Source organism: Macaca fascicularis, chromosome 10, assembly GCF_037993035.2.
Source record: "Macaca fascicularis isolate 582-1 chromosome 10, T2T-MFA8v1.1".
Classification (NCBI taxonomy): Eukaryota; Metazoa; Chordata; class Mammalia; order Primates; family Cercopithecidae; genus Macaca; species Macaca fascicularis.
In genome coordinates, this window is record NC_088384.1 from 73,808,963 (window position 1) to 73,826,402 (window position 17,440).

Sequence of the window (17,440 nt, forward strand, 5' to 3'; positions counted from 1 at the left end):
AACAGTGTAAAAGTGTTCCTGTTTCTCCACGTCCTCTCCAGCACCTGTTGTTTCCTGACTTTTTAATGATTGCCATTCTAACTGGTGTGAGATGGTATCTCATTGTGGTTTTGATTTGCATTTCTCTGATGGCGAGTGATGATGAGCATTTTTTCATGTGTCTGTTGGCTGTATGAATGTCCTCTTTTGAGAAATGTCTGTTCATATACTTTGCCCACTTTTTGATGGGGTTGTTTGTTTTTTTCTTGTAAATTTGTTTGAGTTCTTTGTAGGTTCTGGATATTAGCCCTTTGTCTGATGAGTAGATTGCAAAAATTTTCTCCCATTCTGTAGGTTGCCTGTTCACTCTGATGGTAGTTTCTTTTGCTGTGCAGAAGCTCTTTAGTTTAATTAGATCCCATTTGTTAATTTTGGCTTTTGTTGCCATTGCTTTTGGTGTTTTAGACATGAAGTCCTTGCCCATGCCTATGTCCTGAATGGTATTCCCTAGGTTTTCTTCTAGGGTTTTTATGGTATTAGGTCTAACATTTAAGTCTCTAATCAATCGTGAATTAATTTTCGTATAAGGAGTAAGGAAAGGATCCAGTTTCAGCTTTCTACTTATGGCTAGCCAGTTTTCCCAGCACCATTTATTAAATAGGGAATCCTTTCCCCATTCTTGTTTTTCTCAGGTTTATCAAAGATCAGATGGCTGTAGATGTGTGATATTATTTCTGAGGACTCTGTTCTGTTCCATTGGTCTATATCTCTGTTTTGGTACCAGTACCATGCTGTTTTGGTTACTGTAGCCTTGTAGTATAGTTTGAAGTCAGGTAGGGTGATGCCTCCAGCTTTGTTCTTTTGACTTAGGATTGTCTTGGAGATGCGGGCTCTTTTTTGGTTCCATATGAACTTTAAAGCAGTTTTTTCCAATTCTGTGAAGAAAGTCGTTGGTAGCTTGATGGGGATGGCATTGAATCTATAAATTACCTTGGGCAGTATGGCCATTTTCACGATATTGATTCTTCCTATCCATGAGCATGGTATGTTCTTCCATTTGTTTATGTCCTCTTTTATTTCACTGAGCAGTGGTTTGTAGTTCTCCTTGAAGAGGTCCCTTACATCCCTTGTAAGTTGGATTCCTAGGTATTTTATTCTCTTTGAAGCAATTGTGAATGGAAATTCATTCATGACTTGGCTCTCTGTTAGTCTGTTACTGGTGTATAAGAATGCTTGTGATTTTTGCACATTAATTTTGTATCCTGAGACTTTGCTGAAGTTGCTTATCAGCTTAAGGAGATTTTGGGCTGAGACAATAGGGTTTTCTAAATATACAATCATACATCAAACAGGGACAATTTGACTTCTTCTTTTCCTAACTGAATACCTTTGATTTCTTTCTCTTGCCTGATTGCCCTAGCCAGAACTTCCAACACTATGTTGAATAGGAGTGGTGAGAGAGGGCATCCCTGTCTTGTGCCAGTTTTCAAAGGGAATGTTTCCAGTTTTTGCCCATTCAGTATGATATTGGCTGTGGGTTTGTCATAAATAGCTCTCATTATTTTGAGATATGTCCCATCAATACCGAATTTATTGAGCGTTTTTAGCATGAAGGGCTGTTGAATTTTGTCAAAGGCCTTTTCTGCATCTATTGAGAGAATCATGTGGTTTTTGTCTTTGGTTCTGTTTATATGCTGGATTACGTTTATTGATTTGCGTATGTTGAACCAGCCTTGCATCCCAGGGATGAAGCCCACTTGATCATGGTGGATAAACTTTTTGATGTGCTGCTGGATCCGGTTTGCCAGTATTTTATTGAGGATTTTTGCATTGATGTTCATCATGGATATTGGTCTAAAATTCTTTTTGTTGTGTCTCTGCCAGGCTTTGGTATCAGGATGATGTTGGCCTCATAAAATGAGTTATGGAGGATTCCCTCTTTTTGTATTGATTGGAATAGTTTCAGAAGGAATGGTACCAGCTCCTCCTTATACCTCTGGTAGAATTCAGCTGTGAATCCACCTGGTCCTGGACTTTTTTTGGTTGGTAGGCTATTAATTATTGCCTCAATTTCAGAGCCTGCTGTTGGTCTATTCAGGGATTCAGCTTCTTCCTGGTTTAGTCTTGGGAGAGTGTAAGTGTCCAGGAAATTATCCATTTCTTCTAGATTTTCTAGTTTATTTGCGTAGAGGTGTTTATAGTATTCTATGATGGTAGTTTGTATTTCTGTGGGGTTGGTGGTGATATCCCCTTTATCATTTTTTATTGCGTCTATTTGATTCTTCTCTCTTTTCTTCTTTATTAGTCTTGCTAGCGGTCTATCAATTTTGTTGATCTTTTCAAAAAACCAACTCCTGGATTCACTGATTTTTTTGAAGGGTTTTTTGTGTCTCTATCTCCTTCAGTTCTGCTCTGATCTTAGTTATTTCTTGCCTTTTGCTAGCTTTTGAATGCGTTTGCTCTTGCTTCTCTAGTTCTTTTAATTGTGATGTGAGGGTGTCAATTTTAGATCTTTCCAGCTTTCTCTTGTGAGCATTTAGTGCTATAAAGTTCCCTCTACACACTGCTTTAAATGTGCCCCAGAGATTCTGGTATGTTGTGTCTTTGTTCTCATTAGTTTCAAAGAACATCTTTATTTCTGCCTTCATTTTGTTGTGTACGCAGTAGTCATTCAGGAGCAGGTTATTCAGTTTCCATGTAGTTGAGCGGTTTTGATTGAGTTTCTTAGTCCTGAGTTCTAGTTTGATTGCACTGTGGTCTGAGAGACAGTTTGTTATAATTTCTGTTCTTGTACATTTGCTGAGGAGTGCTTTACTTCCAATTATGTGGTCAATTTTGGAATAAGTGTGATGTGGTGCTGAGAAGAATGTATATTCTGTTGATTTGGGGTGGAGAGTTATGTAGATGTCTATTAGGTCTGCTTGCTGCAGAGATGAGTTCAATTCCTGGATATCCTTGTTACCTTTCTGTCTCGTTGATCTGTCTAATGTTGACAGTGGGGTGTTGAAGTCTCCCATTATTATTGTATGGGAGTCTAAGTCTCTTTGTAAGTCTCTAAGGACTTGCTTTATGAATCTGGGTGCTCCTGTATTGGGTGCATATATATTCAGGGTAGTTAGCTCTTCCTGTTGAATTGATCCCTTTACCATTATGTAATGGCCTTCTTTGTCTCTTTTGATCTTTGATGGTTTAAAGTCTGTTTTATCAGAGACTAGTATTGCAACCCCTGCTTTTTTTTGTTCTCCGTTTGCTTGGTAGATCTTCCTCCATCCCTTTATTTTGAGCCTACGTATGTCTCTGCATGTGAGATGGGTCTCCTGAATACAGCAAACTGATGGGTCTTGACTCTTTATCCAGATTGCCAGTCTGTGTCTTTTAATTGGAGCATTTAGTCCATTTACATTTAAGGTTAATATTGTTATGTGTGAACTTGATCCTGTCATTATGATATTAACTGGTTATTTTGCTCGTTAGTTGATGCAGTTTCTTCCTAGCCTCGATGGTCTTTACATTTTGGCATGTTTTTGCAATGGCTGGTACCTGTTGTTCCTTTCCATGTTTAGTGCTTCCTTCAGGGTCTCTTGTAAGGCAGGCCTGGTGGTGACAAAATCTCTAAGCATTTGCTTATCTGTAAAGGATTTTATTTCTCCTTCACTTATGAAACTTAGTTTGGCTGGATATGAAATTCTGGGTTGAAAATTCTTTTCTTTAAGAATGTTGAGGGCCGGGCGCGGTGGCTCAAGCCTGTAATCCCAGCACTTTGGGAGGCCGAGACGGGCGGATCACAAGGTCAGGAGATCGAGACCATCCTGGCTAACACGGTGAAACCCCGTCTCTACTAAAAAAAAAAAAAAAAAAAAAAAAAGAATGTTGAATATTGGCCCCCACTCTCTTCTGGCTTGTAGAATTTCTGCTGAGAGATCTGCTGTTAGTCTGATGGGCTTCCCTTTGTGGATAACCCGATCTTTCTCTCTGGCTGCCCTTAAGATTTTCCTTCATTTCAACTTTGGTGAATCTGGCAATTATGTGTCTTGGAGTTGCTCTTCTTGAGGAGTATCTTTGTGGCGTTCTCTGTATTTCCTGAATTTGAATGTTGGCCTGCCCTACTAGGTTGGGTAAGTTCTCCTGGATGATATCCTGAAGAGTGTTTCCCAACTTGGTTCCATTTTCCCCCTCACTTTCAGGCACCCCAATCAGACGTAGATTTGGTCTTTTTACATAATCCCATACTTCTTGCAGGCTTTGTTCATTTCTTTTTCTTCTTTTTTCTTTAGATTTCTCTTCTCGCTTCATTTCATTCATTTGATATTCAATCGCTGATACTCTTTCTTCCAGTTGATCGAGTCGGTTACTGAAGCTTGTGCATTTGTCACGTATTTCTCGTGTCGTGGTTTTCATCTCTGTCCGTTCGTTTATGGCCTTCTCTGCATTAATTATTCTGGTTATCAGTTCTTCCACTCTTTTTTCAAGATTTTTAGTTTCTTTGCGCTGGGTACGTAATTCCTTCTTTAGCTCTTAGAAGTTTGATGGACTGAAGCCTTCTTCTCTCATCTCGTCAAAGTCATTCTCTGTGCAGCTTTGATCCGTTGCTGGCGATGAGCTGCGTTCCTTTGGAGGGGGAGATGTGCTTTTATTTTTTGAATTTCCAGCTTTTCAGCCCTGCTTCTTCCCCATCTTTATGGTTTTATCTGCCTCTGGTCTTTGATGATGGTAACATACTGATGGGGTTTTCGTGTGTGTGTCCTTTCCGTTTGTTAGTTTTCCTTCTAACAGTCAGGACCCTCTGTAGGTCTTCAACAGCTCTAGGTCTGTTGGAGATTGCTTGAGGTCCACTCCGGACCCTGTTTGCCTGGGTGTCTGCAGCAGAGGCTGCAGAAGATAGAATACTGCTGAACAGCGAGTGTACCTGTCTGATTCTTGCTTTGGAAGCTTACTCTCAGGGGTGTACTCCACCGTGTGAGGTGTGGGTGTCGGTCTGCCCCTAGTGGGGAATGTCTCCCAGTTAGGCTACTCAGGGGTCAGGGACCCACTTGAGCAGACAGTCTGTCCGTTCTCAGATCTCAGCCGCCGTGTTGGGAGATCCACTGCTCTCTTCAAAGCTGTCAGACAGAGTGGCTTGCGTCTGCAGAGGTTTCTGCTGCTTTTGTTGTTGTTGAGCTGTGCCCTGTCCCCAAAGGTGGAGTCTACAGAGACTGGCAGGCTTCCTTGAACTGCTGTGAGCTCCACCCAGTTCGATCTTCCCAGTGGCTTTGTTTACCTACTTAAGCCTCAGGAATGGCGGGCGCCCCTCCCCCCAGCCTGGCTGCTGCCTTGCCATTAGATCACAGACTGCTGTGCTAGCAATGAGGAAGGCTCCGTGGGCGTGGGACCCTCCCGGCCAGGTGTGGGATATAATCTCCTGGTGTACCCGTTTGCTTAAAGTGCAGTATTGGGGTGGGAGTTACCCGATTTTCCAGGTGTTCTGTGTCTCAGTTCCCCTGGCTAGGAAAAGGGATTCCCTTCCCCCTTGCGCTTCCCAGGTGAGGCGATGCCTCGCCCTGCTTCAGCTCTCGCTGGTCGGGCTGCAACAGCTGACCAGCACTGATTGTCCGGCACTCCCTAGTGAGATGAACCCAGTATCTCCGTTGAAAATGTGGAAATCACCTGTCTTCTGTGTCGCTTGCGCTGGGAGCTGGAGACTGGAGCTGTTCCTATTCGGCCATCTTGCTCCGCCCTCCAGATACACTTCTTAAAAGAAGTATATAGTAGGTCAGTACAGACATACCTCATCTTACTGTGCTTTGCTCTCTTATGCTTTGCAGATTTTTTTTTTTTTTTTTTTTTACGAATTGAAAGTTTGTGGCAATCCTGTTTTGAGCAAGTCTATTGGTGTAATTTTCCCAACACCATGTGCTCACTTCATGTCTCTGTCACAATTTGGTAATTCTTGCAGTATTTCAAACTTTTTCATTATTATATCTGTTATGATCTGTAGTCGTTGATTGTTGATGTTACTATTGCAATTGTTTTGAGGCTCCAGGAGCTGCACCAATATAAGATGGTGAACTTAGTCAATAAATGTGTGTTATCTGACTGCTCTCCCGACTGACCAGTCTCCTGTCTCTCTCCTCTCCTGAAACTTCTGTATTCTCTGAGAGACAACCGTTTTGAAATTAGGTCAGTTAGTAACCCTACAATGACCTCTAAGTGTTCATGTGGAAGGGAGAGTCACACATCTCTCACTTTAAGTCTATAATAGAAATGATTAAGCTTAGTAAGGAAGGCACGCTGAAAGCCAAGATAGGCCAAAAGCCAGGCCTCTTCTGTCAAAAAATCAGCCAATTGTGAATGTAAAGGAAAAGTTCCCAAAGGAAATTGAAAACGCTGCTCCAGTGAACACGTGTGAAAAGAAAGCAAAACAGCCGTATTGCTGATAATAGAGAAATTTTTAATGGTCTGGGTGGATCACCAGTCACAACATTCCGGTAAGCCAAAGTCTAATCCAGAGCAAGGCTCTAACTCTCTTCACTTCTGTTAAGGCTGACAGATGTGAGGAAGCCGCAGAAGAAAAGTTTGAAGCTAGCAGAGGTTGGCTCATGGGGTTAAAGAAGCCATCTCCCTAACATGAAAGTGCAAGGTGAAGGAGCAGGTGCTAATGGGGAAGGTGTAGCAAGTTATCCAGAAAATCTAGCCAAGATTATTGATGAAGGTGGCTACACTAAACAACAAACAGATCATTTATGCAGGCAAAGTAGCCTTCTATTGGAAGAAGATACCTTCTAGGACTTTCAGGGGGAAGAAGTCGGTCCCTGGCTTCAAAGCTTCCAAGAACAGGCTGACTCTCTTGTTAGAGGCAAATGCAGCTGATGACTTTCAACTGAAGCCGGTGCTCATTTACCGTTCCAATAGTCCTTGGGCCCTTAAGAATTATGCTAAATCTACTCCTCTGTTCTGTAAGTGGAACAAGAAAGCCTGGATGACAGCATGTCTGTTTATAGCATAGTTTACTGAATATTTTAATTCCACTGTTTAGATGTACTGCTCAGAAGATTCCTTTTAAAATATTATTGCTCATTGACAATGCACCTTGTCACACAAGATCTCTGTTATTTTCATGCCTGCTAACACAGCCCGTGAATCAAGCGGCGATTTCGATTTTCAAGTCTTAATTGCTTAAGAAAGACATTTTTTAAGGCTAAGGCTGCCATAGATAGTGATTCCGCTGATGGTTCTGGGCAAGGTAAATTGAAAACCTTTTGGAAAGGACTCACTATTCTAGATGCCATTATGTATATTCGTGATTCATGGGAGAAAGTCAAAATATGAACATTCATAGGCATTTGGAAGAAATGGATTCCAAGCCTCATGGATGACGTTGAGGGATTCAGGACTTCAGTGGAGGAAGTCGCTGAGGATGTGGTGGAAATAGCAAGAGAACTAGAATTAGAAGTAGAGCCTGAAGATGTGGCTTGAATTGCTACAATCTCATGATAGAACTTTACAGGTAAGGAGTTGCTTCTTGTGAATACATAAAAAGAGTGATTTATTGAGATGGAATCTACTCTTGATGAAGATGCTGAATGCATTGTTGAAATGAGAAAGGATTTAGAATTTTTTTTTTTTTTTTAAGAGGGGAGTCTCACTCTGTCGCTCAGGCTGGAGTGCAGTGGCCACGATCTTGGCTCACTGCAACCTCTGCCTCCCAGGTTCAGGCGATTTTCCTGCCTCAGCCTCCTGAGCAGCTGAGACTACAGGCACCTGCCACCACACCTGGCTAATTTTTGTATTTTTAGTAGAGATGGGGTTTCACCATGCTGGCCAGGCTGGTCTGGAACTCCTGACCTCAGGTGATCCACCCACTTTGGTCTCCCAAAGTGCTGGGATTACAGGCATGAGCCACCGTGCCCAGCTGGGATTTAGAATATTCGGTAAGCTTATTGATAAAGCAATGGTGGAGTTTGAGAGCTGAATCCAGTTTTGAAAGAAGTTTTATGGGTAAAATGCTGTCGAGTAGTATCATGTACTACAGGGAAGTCTTTGGTGAAAGGAAGGGCCATTCAATGTGATGAGCCTCATTATTAGTTTGTTTCAAGAAATTGCCACAGTCACCTCATCTTTCAGCAACTGCTGCCCTGATTAGTCAGCAGCCATCAACATTGAGGCAAGGCCCTCCACCAGCAAAAAGATTATGAATTGCTTGCTAAAGGTTCAGATGACTGTTAACATTTTTTAGCAATAAAGTATTTTAAAGTTAAGGTATGCACATTGTTTTTTTTAAACATAATGCTATTATACACTGAATAGACTACAGTGAAGTGTAAACATAACTTTTATATGTACTCAGAAACCAAAATATTTGTTTGACTGACTTTATTGTAATATTCGCTCTATTGTGGTGGTCTGGAACCAAACCTGCAATATTTCCAAGATATGCCTGTAATTTAAAGTGTGATAAATTTAGAATTTTTTTATTGCATTAATGTTTCTTGTTTTTTTTTTTCTTTTTTTCTTTTCAAGTAATTGTACAAACATTATCACAGTACAAGTAGAAATACAAATTAAAGCAGGAAGAATTTATTCTGCTTGGCATTCTACCTCTATAAATTAGAGCACTCTTGTTTTCTTTAGTCTTTGACGATTTATCCTTACATTTGATTAGTTTAAGAATTATTAATCCATGGAATGCTTTTGGCTGCAAACGATGGAAAACCTGACTGTAGTTTAAGAAATGCATATTTGTCCCCTTGCTCTCTGGCCCTTAGCCACATAGTAATACGTTTGGAGGTGGTTAGTTGCTGGCATCAGTTTAGGTTTCTGACGATGCTAGGGCCAACATATCTGGTATTCTCTTGGGCCTTTTTCTTATACCTTTTGCCTCATGGATGTGATATGGCTTCTGAAATTTTAGATGTCACATCTGCATTCAAGGTGAGAGTAAGGTGGGATGGCAAAGGGAGTAGTGCCAGATGTATGTTCCTTTTTTATCTGGGATACAAAATTTTTCTGGAATCTCCCTCAATAAACTTCTCCTTAGTTGAGAAGGGGGCAGAATTCAGTCACTTGGCTCAAAGGAGCCTAGGAAATTGAGTGAGTTGTCATAATTACCATCTCATAGTTCATGGCTTGAGGATAGACACATTGTCTTCCCAAACAAAATAGCAGTTTTATTACCAATGGTAGTGGGTATTTGGTAGGTAATTTATAGTATATAGCATTAATGGAGGTAGGTTTTTATAATCTCCTTCTCCACAATTAACATATCCCTTGTTACTACAAAGTAATATTGAGCTAAATAGCTAGTCTATACATAAATTGAATAAAAGAATATTTTATCTCTACTTTTAGGATACATAGATTTTAAGATAAAATATTTTAAAGTGAGGAACATAAATTCTTAGTTATTATCCATTCTTGGTAATTGGCATCTTTGTTTCATCCTTGCTTGTTTTTTTGTTATTTAGAGGGAAGACACGATGGAGAAGGAAAAGATGACTATTTAGTGTAGTATTATATTGTGAAATAAGAATAGTAGTCCTTAAGTTCTGTTCCCCTTCACTCTCTGGGTATACCTACCTCTTCTGGATTTTTCTTTTATCTCTTTCTTATTTTTATAGTATACAGACAGTCCATACTTTGCATGGTAGGGCTGGACCATAAAATGACCATGCAAGCTGAATCATGCAGAGTGGTCTTAATGGCGTAAATTTAGCTTGTTCCAAGACCTTTAAATATTATTGCCAAAACATTAAAAACTCTTGGCTGAGTACAGTGACTCACATCTGTCATCCCAGTGCTTTGGGAGGCCGAGGCAAGAGGATCACTTGAGGCTAGAGTTTCAAGACCAGCTTGGATAACGTAGCAGGACCCTGTCTCTCTCTATAAATACAAAAGAAAAACTAGCGGGGCATGGTGGCATGTACCTGTAGTCCCCGTTACTCAGGATGCTGAGGTGGGAGGATGGCTTGAGCCCAGGAGTTTGAAGTTACAGTGAGCCATGATCATGCTACTGCATTCCAGCCCGGGCAGCAGAGTGAGACTCTGTCTCAAAAAGAGGAAAGAAGAAAAACGGAAAGAAAAACCCAGAAAACTCTTTTACTGTTGGTTATAAATGTGTATGGAAACAGAAAAAAGTAAAACCAATATTTAGTACACTAAAGAATTTAGAAGCATTAACAGTGTTTTATTTAGGATAAAAATTTAGAATTTGAACAGTGCTTGCCTCCTCAGCATGTAACTTATGATATCACACAAGCATCTTTTCTATGTGGTGGTGAATTTTCATACTCCTTTCTAATTTTGGATCAGCCTTCAACATTTTACCCTTTGCTCTTTCAGTGTCACCACGTAGCTGCCAGTCTTCCTTTAGTGTGAAATTTTTACTAATGTCACTTCCTCTGGGACATCTTCATCCTTTTTGTCACAACTCCACTCCTTGATAAGATCCTCTTTCGTTAAGCTCCTCTGTCTATATACCTAGAGCCGTAATGGCAGCAGTGTCAGACATTCCCATGGTCACTTATTTATTGTATAACTTCATTTATCTTGCATTTGAATTTCACTTCCAGCATTATCACTTTGTTTGTTTTGTTTTGTTTTTGCTTCACTTTCTTCTGTAGATTCATCACTTAGAGACAGAGAGGCAGCATTTCCACTTGCTGTCTATGCACAGTGACACATCGCTGACAGACTTTCAAAGAATGTCATGATTGGTCACCGATGGTGATGTGCATCACTGATGTTTGCAGTGGTTTGTGAACCCAGGAGATGGCGGGGAGTTTATATTTCAGGGGGAGTTTATATTTCATGCAATTACTCAGAGTTAATATACCATGGTAATTGAAATTTGAACCATATTGTCGAGGAACTGGTGTGATTTAAATAAACTCTGGTAATTGAAATTTATATATATTAAGCAAAGCAAGGACTATTTTTCTGTCAGGTAACCTGGACTGTTTGTCCTGTGATGTTTCCTTCAATCTGAGTTTTGCTCATTGTATATACACAGTGCGGTTCAGCATGTTCCTGTATCTTCCATAATTTCTGCAAATTGACATCTGGATCTCCCCTTACAAAATTGCCATGGCCTCTCGTTGTTGGAGTACTTATCAGTAAGTTCATGTTGTGTATGTGATGAAGTGATTACCTGTTTTAAATTTATTGTTTGCTTTGTTTTGACACAAAAAGAAAAGAGTAGTTGTATTGTTTACTAATCTTTATCATATTTGGAAGAGGAAACCTTGCTTTTGGAATGAAGTGTTTAATTCATTAACTCATTGGCCATTTGCTGTACTTGGCTTCTGCTACAGAACTGACTAAGTTGCTACATGACTGAGAGTTTCTTGCTAGAAGAGGAGACCCTCGTATTGGGAAAACAAACTGAGTGAATGCATGGCATGATCTAGATTTCATAAATATCAGTTTCAAACAGCCAGCCCTGGATATGACTGGAAAGGACTCTTAGAGGATTAAAAGAGGTTGGGGGTATTGTTTGATCTCAACATTTTTGATGTTTCAAGCCTTTTTTTTTTCTTTCTCTTCATTTTTCACAAGCATATTGTTGAAATAGTTTCCATCTCTTTTTCTTTAATAACAGATTTTACAGTTGAATGTACATAATTATTTGCTTCCTCCCATGACTTTTACAAAGTGATTTAAGTTTTTAATGAATTTCATTGGTGTTTAGCAGTACTTACATGGGATGGTGAAATGAAAGTTAATCAGACATTTTCCATTGTGTGAATGAATATCTTTCATTCTTTGATTTTTAATAAACAAGTTCAGAAAATTTTGCAATGCTTTTGGTGCTCTCATACAATGTTATGTGTTCAAAACCACTCGAAAGAGATGCTACAACTTTTAATTTTGTGTTCTTTAGCCACCACATAGGGACATCAAATTGGCCACATGTTTCGGAAAGGAAGTGTTGGGCCTTGCTTTGTACCCTTCATATAAATATATTCTATTCTTTTGAAGTATATTGTGGGTAACATTTTTCCCACCATCTTGAAATTATTATGTAAACGCTTAACTGTATCATACTAAATCATTTTAGTTTTTGGGTGAGAGGTAGGCTAAGACCAAAGAAAGTAAATGCACAAAAAACAACATGTTTTCCTCAGATTGTTCCATTTGAACTTGTGTACGTGTCTGTACTTGCTAGAAGAGGAGACCCTCACACTGAAAAAACAAACTGAATGAATGCATGGCATAATCTAGATATCATAAATATGAGTTTCAAACAGCCAGCCCTGGATATTACTGGAAGGGACTCTTAGAGGATTAAGAGTGCAAGGAAAGGAGTAATTAGTCTTCTTTAGAAACTGGCTTTGCATGGTCTGGAGTTTTGTCATATTGCTCAAAAAGTTGATTAGTACATGAATATGTGAGTAAACCGAAGTAGGAAACTTCTTTGACTTGTCTTTTACATAAAGAAATATACTTTATGTATTTTTAAAAAATAAAACTGAAAACTCATTCTGTGAAATGATTGTCTTGTATTTGAAATTTTTTTTTTTAGTTGTAGGTAATATACTGAAAATTACATTTGCCTCACATAAGACTGTTTTGATTACTGGATGAGCCTACAGATTTTACATGTAAATAAGTAGATAGGTCAGTAACTTAATTAATGTATTATTGGATCACCCCCATCCCATGCATTTATTTAGGTTATAAAGCCTGATGATTGGCATTTGTTTTCAGTAGAACTTGATGAGGATTTTCTAGATGTTTATGACTTGTAGTACTTTATGCCAATCATCAATATCTGAGTTTAAAACTTTTGACCTTTGATGGCTGGACAATTTGCAGTGTCTCTTTCTCTCTCTCTCTCTCTCTCTCTGTGTATTCCTGATTTAGGAAAAGCTTCTAATTTATCATATAAAAATTCAATGCCTGGTAGATTGAGTTTCTTCTCAGGTCTTCCTTAAATCCACACCAAGCTATACCTTAAATCTATATAAAGTCTTAAAGTTATAAGTAAGATGAAATTGAGGCAAGAAGGCAATGTTAACAAATCTTAACTACTGTTTTTATTTTGTAATGGAAGTAACCTGTGGTTTGTCAGATTATTTGTAAGTTGACATTAGATATTGTCAGCCTTGTAAATCCTTCCTAAATTTTGAGTGTTTAATAGCTCTGTAGAGACTTAAAATTTCTAGTATTTAACGGAATCAATGGAGAGAGAAAAAAGGAACATTTCTTACATTATCATTGGAATAATGTTTATAATATCAAATCACCACCTTGTAGCTTTCCTAACAGGAAATACCTTCAGTGAATGGAATCTCACTGGGACTACAGATAGAAGCCTTTATATCTGGGAATTGGCTTAGATTCTGGTGTTAAAAACATCAGATTCTAAGTTTAAATATGTCTGCATGTGATATCATATGATATCACCATACACCAATGACCTGATTTGACCTATCAAAGACATGGTGATGCTGACGCATGTATAGCTAATAAGACAGCAGAATAAACCAGTGCATTAAGAAAACCAAATGCATGTACACACACACACACACACACACCAATTACAAAGATATTTTAAGATCACAAGACAAGAAAGAACCAGTGCTTAATTAGGTTGATGGAAAACTGTCTGTAACTTTTTAAAGGCTTGGTTCAGCTGTCTCTTCTCTAATCAGCCTAGAATATTTTAAATACGTAGGTCCCAGGAACTATTTGAAATTCAAGACTTGAGACTGGAATTACTTGAGGAGTGGAGGGAATAGGGTAAGGTGAGAGATAGTGTATAAAGGGTCAAGAGTTGTATCTAGGTCCACCATAAGCCAGTCCAGAGACTTTGGGCAAACGTGGAACCTCTCTAGACTTTAGTTTCCTCAGCAGTAAAGTCAGCATATTGAACTAGGTAATTACCATGGTCTTTTTTAGCTTGATAATACTCTAATACATATTCATTGTCAACATGGAGTATGTCCAAACTCCCTTGATTCTCTTTTAAGTAATTCTTTATTCTAGTGGATGCTAAACCTGGCTGACCATTAGATTCACTTGGGGACTTTTAAAACTACAGATTCTTAGGCTCTGCTCTAAACATACCAAATCATAATCTGCAGGAATGGGTAAGCTGTTGGGCCAGCATTTGAGATCGTTGCTTGTTCTTCCTAATATGTCACAGTGGGCTTAGAAAAGCATCCATTGCTTAAACAAACATGGAACATTTTAGATGAAGTGGGATTATCTGACTGAATTCAGTCAGTGACTTCATGTCCAGCGTCACTCAGTTAGCTTGCCTCCAGGTAGTCTAGAACTCCCTTCTAGGAGTTGCAGCTCTTCCTCTTTGCTTCCAGGATTTGCCTCAGGGTCACTTTCATTGTTCACAGTCAAGCCTTCACCAAGCAGCCAATTCTGTCAAGTCAGGCTCCTTGCTCTTTATGTTCCCCTGCCCACCAGAGCGGCTAACACATTAGCAGCTATTTAATGAAGGTTTGTTTGAATGGATTAATCTGTATGTATTTTCCATTTCCTTTTTTTGTGTCCCAACCTGTTCCAGTTGCCTGTTTTCCCCTGCCTATTACACACTTTCACTTGTTTGACCCGTCACAGTCTAACTCAGCATGTTTAGAATCATGCTCCACTCACTCTTCTGGATGATTGCAATAGCTTCCTGCCTATCTGCACACAACTGCCTTGCCCTTTCGGTCATTTCTCTACCCAGCATTCTTGGAGTCTTCTAAAAGTACAGTTGTCATGCTCCTGCTTGAACGCTTAACTCTCTTCCAGCTGCTCTTAAGAATAAAGTATAGGCTTCCCAACAGAGCCCCAGGACCCTGTGGGAGCAGACATGGCTGTCAGTCTTTCCAATCTTTTGCCATCTCACTCTGGGTCACATTGTCAAGATTCTTTCTGTGTCAAGGTCTTCACACCTGTGATTCCAGATCCAGGGAATGTTGCCTGTCTCCTTCCTTCTTCTCTCTCTTTAATCTATCATGCTGCTCCAATTATCTCTCTGTCATTATTAGTGTGGTTATTTGATGTCTTTATCTTCCAGTAGAATGAGGTTCCAGGAGGACAGTTATTATGTCTTATTTACCATTGTTTCTCAGCTTGACATATAATAAATGCTCAATAAACATATAGTGAATACATGCACTACTGTTAGTTTTCTTGTTTCTTTTTAGTAGATTTACCACCAGTAAGCCTTTGTCTTTTCACCCTCAATGGCTGGACTGTTGCAGTATCTTCATGCCTGGCTTCTTTGCCTCTAGTCCTGCTCCATTCCATTTATATTCTGTGTGCTATTGGAAGATACATTTCCTAAAAATACCTGCATTGGTTTTTATCTCTCTCCTGGAAGAAACTTTAATAGAATCTTTACTCTGTGGGTTAAAACCCAAACTTTTAAGCTGAATTTTATAAACCCTCTTGAAACCTAGCTACAAGCTACTTTTCCATTATTTTCCTTCTGGAATTATCTTTTTTTCTCACCAAATATATTTCTCTTTTCAGTTTTATTTCTAAGTTTTTGTTCATATTCCTTCCCTTAATGGGATAAGCAATAATTAATAATGGAATATTAGCTACTTCTTTGCTCCCCGAAAATTCTAATTAAACTCTTCCTTTATGGGCCAGCCCTAATACCATGCAGATCAGATTTCTTTCTTCTGCTTGGTGCAGATGATAGGTACTTAATAAGTGTTAATTGAACTGAATTATCTGATGTACACATTTGCCATTTTGAGGTTGGTGTATGTGGTTATTTTGTTTGTGTAGGTCCATAGAAGCATGAGCATTTTGTTACTTTATCCTTATCACAGTCCCTAGAAATAGTGCCTTTACTCAGTTGACATTACTAATTTAAGCATCTACAGCTGATGATTTGAATATTAATTTTGAAAGAGAAAATCCACATAAGGATATTTCCTCTTAATAGTACATTTTGCAGTCTTTCAATAGGTTTAAAATCTATTATTTAAGGGCTTCAAACATACATTAGTCTAAAAACTATGCTTGTTTTAATAAGCTTGTGTTTGGGGAAATAAACAAAAGGGATAGGTTATCTAAAGTATTACCAAATAATATTATTATTATTACTCAACATTATAGAGATGTAAGATAATATGTAAGTAAGGGAGGGAAATGAGTGTTGAAAAATAATAACCTTGAAACAGCCCACAATCTCCACTGGCCATTCCAAAGAGGTGAGTCAGGAAGTGCCCACAAGGGGGCGTGCTCATCTAGAGAAACTTGACCAAGTGCCTTTCCTGTTAACGCAGGTAAAAACTGCCTGTTTACAAGTGAGCTTCTAGACCATGTCTTCCCCCCACCGCCAGGAAAAAGAATGGACCCTCATCACAACAAGAATTCCTATCCATTTTGTAGCACATGTTTATTTTGGATGTGTGCTTTTCCAAGGGAGCTAGAGGTCTTACAGAATGGAAGTATGAATTGCCTTGTGAGCTCAGACAAGTTTATGAAGCTTGTGATTGTGCCTTTTTTTGGCTGTGCTAAGAGCATTTTTATTTTGTAAGCATTGTTGTCTTTTCTGTGAAGAAGGGTTAAGGTTTGTGAAATATCCTTTTTGGATTATTAGCCCAAGAAATAGGCAGTGCTCTCTTTTCACTGCTTCATCAGTTTGTGTAGCTTGAGGAACTACCAGCTAGTCATTTGGAGAAGTGCATGGGCTTTGATTGGTGTTTTTTCCACCAGAAGTCATGGCTTCTTGCAGTCTTTATTTTTGCTTTTCCAGTCCTCTTTTTTTTTTTTTTTTTTTTAACCTTTGGCCTCAACATTATCACCAACAAACATTTATTGAATGCTATTTATGTACAGGTTTTTAAATAGATCTTAGAGAATGAATAGAGGATTTGGCACCTAGACCCTGCCCTTTATGTATTTTATCCAAAGGAATTACCCAATAAAAAGAAATCATGCCATTTGGTATGTGTTAGAAGAACAAAATCATCAGTGAGAGCCACAGGAATTAACTGGATAGAGAAATCACTCTAAGCTCTGCTGAGTTTCACATGGCAGCCTTAATGGAATTGGAGGAATTTAAGCTGGATGTTGGATAAAGGGTCAGACTTATATGTCTGGGTAGAAAGACAGATAAAAGTCCTGGGTTCAGAGGCCTGCGAATGGATGAGTTTGGTTGTACCTCAGGTTTTCTGCAGGACAGTGGTTTCAAACTCAGATGCCAAGGGTGCCAGGCAGGTAGGCAGCCTAAATGTGTGAGACAGATCTAGAGAGGTGGACAAGTAGAAGAGAGTGGGGCTGACTGGCCTTGTGTGTGTTCCATTGTAAGGTATTTAAAAAAAAATGTGTAACACCAAACTACACTTTGCTAGTCAAACCAAACGCTGGTTTTGGCACCTTGTAATTCCTGGTGGGGGAATGTCAGTTGATAAAGTTAAACTCTCTGCAGAATTTAGCAAAGTAAAATAGGCCATAGAGGAATTATGACCATAGCTAGAGTCCCCCTGGACATTTGCTACTTTTATTTGTATTATCGTAATTC

The 17,440-nt window shown here is 39.1% G+C and overlaps 1 protein-coding gene across 43 annotated transcripts in view; it reads left to right on the forward strand.

Moving 5' to 3' along the window:
• The window catches only part of TASP1 (taspase 1), a 443,904-nt gene that overhangs the window by 88,826 nt on the left and 337,638 nt on the right, over positions 1 to 17,440 (forward strand). For 4 of the 43 annotated variants that reach the window (XR_012419138.1, XR_012419139.1, XR_012419140.1 and 1 more), the window contains one exon: positions 10,964 to 11,066. The exons of the other annotated variants lie outside the window; for them this stretch is intronic. The gene's annotated coding sequence lies outside the window, so the exon portion shown is untranslated. The remainder of the gene's footprint in view (positions 1 to 10,963; positions 11,067 to 17,440) is intronic. 43 annotated transcript variants of the gene reach the window in all.